At 44.9% G+C, this 11,516-nt stretch overlaps 1 long non-coding RNA gene across 4 annotated transcripts in view; it reads left to right on the forward strand.

The window, feature by feature from the left end:
• The window catches only part of LOC141154888 (uncharacterized), a 43,441-nt gene extending 32,416 nt beyond the window's left edge, over positions 1 to 11,025 (forward strand). The window contains exons 3-4 of one of the 4 annotated variants that reach the window (XR_012247489.1): positions 3,828 to 3,961; positions 9,033 to 11,025. This is a non-coding gene — a long non-coding RNA (uncharacterized lncRNA). Of the gene's footprint in view, positions 1 to 3,827; positions 3,962 to 7,439; positions 7,569 to 9,032 lie in introns of those variants that run through there. The other 3 variants (XR_012247491.1, XR_012247490.1, XR_012247492.1) reach the window with 3 other exon arrangements.
• Positions 11,026 to 11,516: the final 491 nt, after the last annotated feature.

Consider the following 11,516-nt stretch of genomic DNA (forward strand, 5'->3'; position numbering starts at 1 on the left):
ACCTTGTTGGTGTCTTCCGGCGCTTGAAGCTGCAGACGCCATGTCTGAGAAGGGCAGTGCAGGCAGCAGCTTCACATGACGCCATATCTGTAGAGGGCACGTTCGCACATGATCGCAGGCTGACGAGGCTCCTCCTCCGGACACGCACGCACGGCAGCCGCAGCCATATTTGTGCAGGGCGACGCCGGCTGCCTAGCGGCCATACTTCACAAGGGCGGAAACGTCCAGTCTGAATGTGTCTGTGGCAGGAGCTCTCACGTATTGCCTCGTTACCCCTTCAAGATAGTTATAGGAATATTTAGGATCTTTACTGAGGCTATAAGTTGACAAAGAATGAGGATAATACTGGGAATAATCTCTTTAACCCCTTCATTGATGGCTACGGTTGTTCTTTTCTCCCCACTTGTCCAAGAACCGTAACTTTTTTTTCCCCGTTGACCTCATCATATTAGGCTTGTTTTTTTCAGGACAAATTGTAATTTTGAATGACTTGTAACATTTAATTTTACTGTATAATGTACCAAAGTATAGGGAAAAATCCAAGTAAAGTGAAATGGGAGATAAAAAAAAACACTTCCCACGTTGTTTTTTATTATAATTAATTTTTTGAGGGGTGTTCACCACGTTTCTTGTGAGTTAATAATGACCTGCAAGCATGACTCCAATCTGATTGTATCAATACAAAAATGATATACAATCATGGCTGAAAGTGTTGGCACCCTTGTTGTTCCAGAAAATGAAGTATTTCTCCCAGAAAATTATTGCAATTACACCTGTTTTGTTATATATGTTTATTTCCTTTACTAGATGGTGGCCCGATTCTAACGCATCAGGTATTCTAGAATATGTATGCGGCCGACCGGGCGCGACTAATCAGCGAAGCAGTGTTTAAATGGGTTGTGCACTACTTTAAATTAAACCCCCAATGTATCCCCCCGGGGCCCCTAATGAATTTTGTAATTACGTCATGTTGTCAATACTGCTTGTGACAACATCGCTGACCACGCACAGCCAGCATGTAATTCTCCCGGGTGCAGCCGGCTCTTGCTTCCGCTTACATCACGACTATTTGTGGTTGCAGCCAGGGGTCTCCTGTTCCGTGTACCACGGTGAATGACGGGCTGTGGGCGGGGTTATCCCAATATCACTGATTGGTCGCAGCCGGGACCAATCACCGAACCGTGTTAGTGAGGACTGGGGAGCGGCGCTGCCTGTGCGGGTACTACTAGTGCCGGTCATCTCCCGGCTGCATCGCCGCTGACCTCCATGCGGCTACCGTCGGGAGATCAGCAGGCTAGGGCCGCTGATCTTCCGACGGCAAGTGTGAAGGGAGGACCGGGGAGCGCCGCCACTGGTCGGGGTACTTCTGCGAGCAGCCGGGAGGTGACCGGCTAGCACCGGTCATCTCCCGGCTGCGTCGCCGCTGATCTCCCGACGGTGGCCTGCGTGTTTCAAATCCGGCGCCAATTCGCGGCCGGGCTGCACCAGTCGCTGATTGGTCGGTGTTTTAAATTTTGCGCCAATATCGCTGATTGGTCGCGGCGGGGCGGGTGCGACCAATCAGCGAAGCGTGTTTCAAATCCGGCACCAATTCGGGGCCGGACTGCGCTCGTTGCTGATTGGTCGCTGCCGGCGGCCGCCACCAATCAGGACAGCGGTGTTTTAAATTTCGCGCCAATATCACTGATCATCTCCCGGCTGCATCGCCGCTGACCTCCTTGCGGCTACCGTCGGGAGATCAGCGGCTAGGGCCGCTGATCTCCCAACGGCAAGTGTGAAGGGAGGACCGGGGAGCATCGCCGCTGACCTCCGTGCGGCAGATGAGCCGCTAACGGCCGCCATCTTGTTCTGAAATCCCGCGTCGCTGATTGGCTGCGGCCGGACCAATCAGCGACGCGGGATTTCCTAGACGGACAGACAGACGGGATAAGCCGATTATATAGTAGATGTGTATTAGAATAACACAAAACAGCTGAGGAAAAAAGGCAAATTGGAGATAATTTCACACAAAACCCCAAAAATGGGCCGGACAAAATTGTTGGCACCCTCAACTTAATATTTGGTTGCACACCCTTTGGAGTAAATAACTGCGATCAATTGCTTCCTATAACCATCCACAAGCTTCTTACACTTCTCAACTGGAATTTTGGACTCTTCTTACAAACTGCTCCAGGTCTCTCATATGTGAAGGCTCCTTCTCCCAACAGCAATTATAAGATCTGTCTACAGGTGTTGAATGAGATTTAGATCCGGACTCATTGCTGCCACTTCAGAACTCTCCAACTCTTTGTTTCCATCCATTTCTGGGAGCTTCTTTAAGCAAATCCAGCTTTCTGACACTTGGCACTATATTGCAACCCCAAATCCTTTGGTAGTCATCAGATTTCATGATGCCTTGCACACAGTCAAGACACCCAGTGCCAGAGGCAGCAGAACAACCCCAAAACATCTTTGACCCTCCACCATATTTGAGGTACTATTTTCTTTTCTTTGTAGGCCTCATTCTATTTTCGATAAACAGTAGAATGATGTGCTTTACCAAAAAGCTCTATCTTGGTCTCATCTGTCCATAAGACTCTTTCCCAGAAGGATTTTGGCTTAATCACATACATTTTGGTAAACTGCAGTCTAGCTTTTTTATGTCTGTGTGTCAGCAGTGAGGTCCTCCTTGATCTCCTGCCATACCGTTTCATTTCATTCAAATGTTGACGGATAGTTCGCGCTGACACTGATGCACCCTGAGCCTGCAGGAGAGCTTGAATTCTTTGGAACTTGATTGGGGCTGGTTATTCACCATCCGGATTATCCTGCATTGCAACCATCAATTTTTCTCTGCCATCCACATCCAAGGAGATTAGCTACCGTGCTCACCGTGGACAAAGGAACATCAAGATGTCTGGAGATGACGTGTAACCTTGAGATTGTTGATAGTTTTCAGCAATTTTGGTTGTCAAGTCCTCAGACAGTTCTCTTTCTGTTGAAATCTGCAGTATAAATTGACATGTCAACCTTTGCAATGCTCGTAGAGTTGCATTTAGGGTCGAAAAAGTATGTGTCATTATGAAACCACCATTGAACTACTACAAAATATGGACGGCTAAAGAGACCCAGGTTCTAAAATCGTAATTATATTTAAGCTCACCCTCCCTCCCTGCAGTCAGTAAGCAAACAGCCTGCGCCCCGCATTGTCATGTATCCCTCCTAAGCTCAGAGATATGATACCGCGGACTCCATGCTGCTTCATACAGAACACGGGTTATTGGTGGCTCACTTATAATAATTGCATCTTTCAATGTGTACCTCAATTATCCATGCTTTATAGAAGATAAGGGTTTTTTATAGTTACAGATGCACCGGGGAAGCTGTTTTATCTAATCTCAGAAGTTTAATGGATGCAAGAATTATGAATGTGATATCAAAGAATGGGTTGTATGTTTTGGCCTGTGTTATAGCAGAAGATGTGGTCCCTCAAGTTTAAATGCCCCATCTATGCTATATAAGTCTGACAGTTACTTTAGGTCAAAACAACAGCTAAATGTTCCTTCCTTGTATCAATAGAGACTAACGTGTCCTTGCTAGTCATCAGAATGTATCTGATTAAATGTGTCTGAATAAATGTATCTGATTAAATGTTTCAACACAAGCATAAGCATCACGAGAACAGAAACCAGTCTTTGTGTGCTAAATTGTATAATCGGACCATATATGGTAAATCTGTTTCCTGCCTTCAGGGTGTATATAAACCCTATGCTTTGTAATAAAGTTAGAGCTTGTTTGACACATACATCCTGTCCTGTGTCTCATTCTCTCCGATATCGTAATCCAAGGATAGAAGACCCAGAAAGCAGTGACGTCAGCTGGCGCCCGAACAGGGACCTGAGTTAATCTACCCAGGGGTGCTCGACCGGTCCGAGACGTGGGACGAGTGAAGCTCTCTGTTGGTGATATATACAGCGCTGAGGTAAGAATAACATATTCTACCTAAAGTATATCACTGCCTAGAAGAGACTCCCTCACCCCCGAGTGGTCGGCTCCCAGGTAATTCACAGATTGTTGTCTGGCTCAGGTCCCTTTGAACCAGTAGAATCCCCTCAGATAAATTGTCAGTCCTGCCTTCTATCCTTTGGAAAAACTTAAGAATGAAAGTATGGATCCGATGATTGTGTTGTGGGTGTGTCTCGGGATCGGTGTTTTTGGTCTGTTTTTCTGGCTGGCGTATAAGTCCTGGAAGGCTAGTAGTGGTGTGGTTCAGAAACCTTTGTGGCCCATTGTCTAAGTGACTAAGGAGTCTACTCTAAGTGAGGAGAACCGAAAGAATGGGGAACCAAAATGCCAAAGAAGGCATTACTGCCAAAGACTTAGTAGTACGCAGAGAAGGGAAACAGGCACTGATTGGAATTGACAAAATATTGTGTAAGGCGGTAATGAATGTAAATGGAGAGATGAACGGAGAGAAATGGAAATCCTTCTTTAACTCCTATCATGGATGGCTGAAAGATAAGGGTCTGTTGAAGACAGTGGATGTATGGATGAATGCATGCGCTCATTTTGAAGGAAAGATTGAAGAACTAGGAGACGGATGTTACAGACTGACAAAAACTGGAATGACAGATTTTTCTCCCTATCTGCCCCCGACGTCACCCCCACCCCAGTACCAGAATTCCCAGGAACCCAATTGCTGGGTTTGCCCCAGATGTGGACAGCAGAACCCCTTGACAGTAGACATCTGTGTGGCATGTGGAGGACTGAGACCCCACCCAGCTAGTCTATTCCCAATGAGAACGGTAGTTGGGCCTGGAGCACCGGGAGCAGTAGCAGCAGCAGCAGCAGTAGGGGACGCAGTTGTTCCAGGTCAAGAAACCCGTACAATATTAATGTATAGACCATGGAGTCCCTCAGAACAATTGGCGTTGATTTCCCAGTTGCCAGATCCGTACCAGTCCCCGATGGGTTTTGCCAGAATGATAAGAACCATACAGGATACGTACAATGCAACTAGGTTGGATTTACAAGGGGTAATTAAGGGAAAATTGGCAGATGAAGCCCGCTATGATAGGTTGATAGATGAGACAAAAAAACAGTATGCCAATAGGACCGGACCCGTAGATGCAGAATCTAATGATGCAGCAGCTGGAGTCCTATTCGCAGCAGCGTTGGTAAAGGCATGTAAAGACAGACAGGCAGAGAGGCAGGTTACACTAGAAGACCGAGTTCAAGGTAAGGAAGAAGACCCCAAAGATTACTTTTGGGCATTAAGGAGAACTTGGTCAGAAATGGGATTTATTCCCGAAAATAAGACTAGTGAGAGGGTATTAGCAAGTGCTTTCATGAATGGACTAAAGAAGGAGATTGCAGAGAAGGTAAAAGCAAGTAGACCAGACTGGAGATCAGTGAAAGCAGAGGATTTGGCTAGAATAGCCCAGGGGGCACAGCATGACATAGCACAGGCAAAGAGAGCTGCCAGAATACATATAGTAGAGACGACCCCCAGAAACAACAGAAGCAGAGGACGGACTGCAGGAGGAGGACAGAAACTGTGTTACGGATGTAAAAAGACAGGACATTTTAGAAAGGACTGTAGGACCAACCCGTATCCAAATGCTCAGAGTACGGGTCCTCCAGCCGACCAAACAACACCCCCATAGGATAAGGGTAGCTTGCACATGAACCCCCTCATGTCCTTACCCCCAACTCCCAGTTGTATAGTGCAGGTGAACCTACCAGGGGGACATGAAATCGATTTCCAAGAAGATACGGGGGCCGACAATTCAGTATTTACGCGAGGTGATTGGCCATACACTGACACTGATTTTTCACATCATGTCATTGCCACCCCCTTCAATTCCCCGTCTGTCCTGCTCCCTGTCACCAAGAGAATTCCCCTGCAAATTCAAGGAGCTACTGTACATAGCCAGCTCATGGTATCGCCCCGAGGCCAATGTAATCTTTTGGGAAATGATGTGTTGTCCCAATTACAAGCACATATTGAATATCATCCCGATGGCACTGTCACCATGACCCTAGGTTTAAAACCAAGTACCCTTTGCAAAATAATGTCACTAGATATTGCCAGCATAGAAGAGACAAACGATTTTCCCCTGATATTGGAGCAGGCTGTACCCTATGACTTTTGGGCCTCAGATAACACAGATGTTGGTAGGTTAAGAGTTCAACCAGTAATGGTGAAATTAAAACCAGGAGCAATCTTGCCTCAACAGAAGCTGTATCCCCTTAGCTCGGCTCAGGAGAATGCCATAGCCCAGCAAGTCCAAAAATTACTACACAGGGGAGTCCTAGTCAAAACCCAGTCCCCTTGCATCACTCCCCTGTTCCCAGTAAAGAAAAAGAGTGTGCCAGGACAACCAGCCGCATATAGAATGGTCCATGACCTCCGGTTGGTTAACAAAGCAACAGAACTTCTAACACCAGTTGTGCCCAACCCTCATACTCTTCTGTCACAGATACCTTCTAACTCTCTTTGCTTTTCAGTGGTCGATTTGGCAAATGCATTTTTCAGTGTACCATTACATCCTGACTGCCAGTACCTGTTTGCTTTCACGTTCCAGGGAAGTCAATATACATGGACAGTGTTGCCACAGGGTGCCCAGAACTCCCCCACCATGTACACTGCAAGTCTGCAGGAAATACTGGAGGGATGGTCTGAACCACATATCGTTGTTCTGCAATATGTCGATGACCTGCTCATTTGTGCCCCCTCCAGGAAACAATGTCATAGTGCAACTATATCACTTATGTTGTTTCTCTATCACGCTGGCTGCAAGACATCGAAAGATAAGCTTCAGTTTTGTAAATCTTCAGTCACCTTTTTGCGACATTGCATTACACCAGGAGCTCGTCATTTAACAAATGCACGCAAACAAGCAGTACAGGCATTCACCGTCCCTAACAATGTTGCAGCCCTCAGAACTTTTATTGGACTTGTTTCCTATTGCAGACAGTGGATTCATGCCATCTCTGTTTTGATGCAGCCCCTTTATGACTGTCTTACCCCAACACCTTTTGTACTAATATCAGAGGCAATAGACTGTTTTTATTCTCTTAAAAACCGTATTTTGGCCGCTCCAGCTTTGGGTACCCCTAATTATGAGCTCCCATTTACTCTGTACCTTCATGAACAAGCTGGACATGCAGCAGGAGTTTTAACTCAAACACACGGTGATAATCAGAGACCTGTTGCCTACTTTATTGGCAGATTAGATGCGGTAGCCAGAGGTGCACCATCCTGCGTACGTGCTCTGCATGCTGTTGGACTATTACTCCATAAATCCGCAGACATTGTTCTTGACCACCCGCTCACCGTTCTAACACCTCATGATGTCTACACTATATTGAACCAAGTGCAACCCGCTCACCTCTCAGCAGCATGTCATCTCAGGTTACAATGTGCACTGTTAATGCCTCCCAATGTTTCTTTACAGAGGTGTACTACTTTGAACCCAGCAACTTTGTTACCTCTCTCGGTTCTGAAGGAGGGGTCAGATACTGCGCTTTTTAAGGAAGATCCAAGAGAGGATGTTCCTCATGACTGTGTTAAAATGATGGCACAAGAAAAGGCAGGTTTACCTACTGTATTTGAACATGAATTAGAAAATGCAGATTTTGAATTTTTTGTAGATGGATCCCGTCATCAGGACGATTCGGGTACTTTCCATACTGGATATGCAGTTGTCTCCCTCAATGCAGTAATCAAGGCAGAACCAATGCTCCCACACCAATCGGCTCAAGAAGCCGAACTTAGGGCCCTAACCGAGGCCTGTAAACTAGCAGAAGGTAGTATTGTTAACAGTTACACGGATTCTAGGTACGCATTCGGTATATCGCATGATTTTGGTCCCATATGGAAATCAAGAGGTTTCCTTACGGCAGCAGGACACCCCATTAAGAATGCTGATGCGGTCCAGCAGTTAATTGATGCGCTACAACTACCCAAAAAAGTAGCTGTCATAAAGGTAAGAGCACATACCAGACGCACCGAACAGGTGAGTAAAGGAAACGCGATGGCAGATGCAGCAGCAAAAACAGCAGCCTGTAAGCCGCAACAAGGGCCAACAGTACGTCAGATAAGTGCCCCTAAAAACCCCTTTGTGTCGGAGGACATCTTATCCCAAATGCAGGCTCAGGCTCAAAAGGAGGAGGTTGATAAGTGGTTAAAGGAAGGTGCAGGCCTGAATGAAGCAAATGGGGTATGGGGGAAAGGGACACGACGATGCCTTCCAAGGGCACTGTACCCAGCGGCTGCCCAGATGCTACATGGGCCGACACACCAATCTAAAACGGCTGTGATGAGTGTGATGCAGAAACATTGGGTGGCACCAGGATTCTCCACCTGTATTGAACAACTAATAAAAGGGTGCATGATATGTGCTACACATAATCAGGGTAGAGTAGTTAAAACACCACCCAAACACACCCCCGGCCCCTCTATCCATTCCAGAGACTGCAAATTGATTATATTCAGCTGCCAAAGTCAGGATCATGGGAATATGTGTTGGTCTGTATTGATTTGTTCTCAGGATGGCCAGAGGCTTTCCCGATTGCCAAAGCCACGGCTGCGGCAACCGCAAAGAAACTGCTTGCGGAGGTGGTCTGCAGGTATGGGGTACCAGAGGTAATTGAGAGTGACAGAGGTACACACTTCACAGGTGAAATAATGAATGAAGTCATGTCAGCTCTAGGAATTCAACAAGCATTCCACACCCCATATCACCCGCAAAGTAGTGGTAAAGTGGAAAGACTGAACGGGACATTGAAATTAAAAATTCAGAAAGTCATGGCTGAAACAGGAAAACCATGGCCGGATTGTTTACCGCTTGCTCTGTTTTCAGTAAGATATACGCCCAATAAAAAGACTGGACTCTCTCCATATGAGATATTGTTTGGCAACGTACCCAGCCTAGGGTGTTTCTATCCGCAAGCATTAGAAGTGAACAACCATGTGCTAAGTTCCTACGTGAGGGCTTTACACAAAAAGATTAAGCAAGTACATGATAATGTCTTCAGTTCTCTTCCAGATCCAGATCAAGACTCTAGCAGCCATACGCTGCAACCTGGAGACTGGATGGTTATAACAAGACACGTGAGGAAAAGCCTAGATCCACGGTTTGATGGACCCTTTCAAGTTCTGCTGACCACAAGCACAGCCGTTAAGCTAGAGGGAAAAGAGGCCTGGATCCACACGTCCCATTGCAAAAAGATACTAGGAGAACCAGCGGACAAAGAATGAAGACATTGTTTATACTTACCTGCATCCTTGCGACCACAGGTGCATGGACTACGTTGGGCACTACAGATGGAGGCGACAATAGATTCATTAAACACCATCTTGCTCTAATCGATGGACTAAAGGAGCAAAACCAGACTATTGCTAATTGTTGGATATGTACACATGCCCCTGTGACATCCACTAGCATAACCTTTCTCGCTGTTTCAGTCTCATGGGAAGAGATAAACTTTTGGGTGAACTGTTCAGATACTTGGGCCAATAATTCCACACAGAGATTGTGGAATACCACTGTTGGGATTCCCGTAGTAGGGTGGACAAAATTTCCCTGGTGGCAAGGGAACCTGACGGGTCAAATAATTCCCAGGTTGTATATAGCATTTAAAGGAGGGGAGTGGGTACCTTGTAACAAAACAAAAATTACTGATCTAGGGAAAATACCTGAACAAGGATTAAAAATAAGTTTTAATGCCACTTCAGGAAGCAGTGATGCCTTTAAATCTTCCCTGTTGGAAAGATATCTACACATTTCTAATTGGGTGAATAATGTCTATTTTAAAAACGGAACAAATGATACCTGTGCCAAAATACCTGGCAATCTACAGTGTAATGAAAGCTCAAGTTATCAGAAAGGTGCACCTACGTGTGGCAATCCTGATGCTGGCTATTGTTCCCCTATAGGTCCAATGCCTGGGTGGTGTATGATGTCAAATGTCTCTAAGTTTGTTGATTTAGTTCACCGTCTAATACTGCAACATTCAGCATTATGGAATCTCCCCTTATCCATGTATTGGGTATGTGGAGACAAGGCTTTCAAGTGGCTCCCAGTAGGAGTAACAGGAACTTGTACTTTAGCCAGATTGACACCCGCAACTTATATTGTTACTCCAGACCAGCTAGATCCTTTGTCTATCCCAAAACATAACACTGCATAAAAGATCAGCAGACGATAAAGAAAGACCAAGTGGGAGACCCCATATAGTTCAAATGGGAGGGGTAAACAAATTTTTCAGTGCATTGTTTATATACCCTATGTTGACACAAATGTGGGATAAATTAGAAGAAGCTACGGACTATCTTGATGACCAGATTTGGGATATTTTAGAAGTAGTTAACGGATCTCTTGCAGTACAGAATCAATTGATTATTGTCACGAACCAACATACCCTTGTACTAGATTATTTAACAGCGGCACAAGGAGGAATGTGCCAGATAATAGGGCCCGCATGTTGCCATTATATAGACAATTCTAGTGTATAGACGCTGAAACATAAGTTAGGAGACTTTATGATGAGGCCAACCTCAAGAATCAGGATTCCTGGTGGGCAAAAACCCTTTCCTTTCTAAATCCCGTTAATTGGTTTAAAGGTATCGGTGGGTGGTTGGCTGGCATAGTACAAGCTATTTTTCAAGTTTTGCTAATGTGTCTTGCGGTTTATTTGGTTTTTAAGTTTTTTCTAATGAGTATTCAGCGTTGTACTAAAAGAAAATATAGAAATTCATATTGATAAATGAAGGAACAAAAGGACGGAATGTTATAGCAGAAGATGAGGTCCCTCAAGTTTAAAGGCCCCATCTATGCTATATAAGTCTGACAGTTACTTTAGGTCAAAACAACAGCTAAATGTTCCTTCCTTGTATCAATAGAGACTAACGTGTCCTTGCTAGTCATCAGAATGTATCTGATTAAATGTGTCTGAATAAATGTATCTGATTAAATGTTTCAACACAAGCATAAGCATCACGAGAACAGAAACCAGTCTTTGTGTGCTAAATTGTATAATCGGACCATATATGGTAAATCCGTTTCCTGCCTTCAGGGTGTATATAAACCCTATGCTTTGTAATAAAGTTAGAGCTTGTTTGACACATACATCCTGTCCTGTGTCTCATTCTCTCCGATATCGTAATCCAAGGATAGAAGACCCAGAAAGCAGTGACGTCACCTGTTAAGATATTGTTAATTGGAAAAGCTTTTGATTTCAGTAAATGTGACCTCTTCATGCTTCTAATTCAACAAATGACCGTTTTCAGTTTGTTACAACATCTAAAATGTTTGGAAATTCTGTGCATAATAATATGGAACAGTGTATTTTCAGTTTTTGAAAAAAATACTGTTATTATTGGGAGGTTTGTCCAATAATGGTTGATGATTGGAACAATGTACTGACTCATTTGCATCATCAATTTAAGAAAATCTGAGAAAAACAGCATTGGCATAATAATTTGGAACACGGTGTAGACTGTCAGATATCGGTGCGTTCGTTCAGATGAC

This window comes from Phyllobates terribilis, unplaced genomic scaffold, assembly GCF_046119375.1.
Source record: "Phyllobates terribilis strain yellow unplaced genomic scaffold, ASM4611937v1 Scaffold_7__3_contigs__length_470593459, whole genome shotgun sequence".
Lineage (NCBI taxonomy): Eukaryota > Metazoa > Chordata > Amphibia > Anura > Dendrobatidae > Phyllobates > Phyllobates terribilis.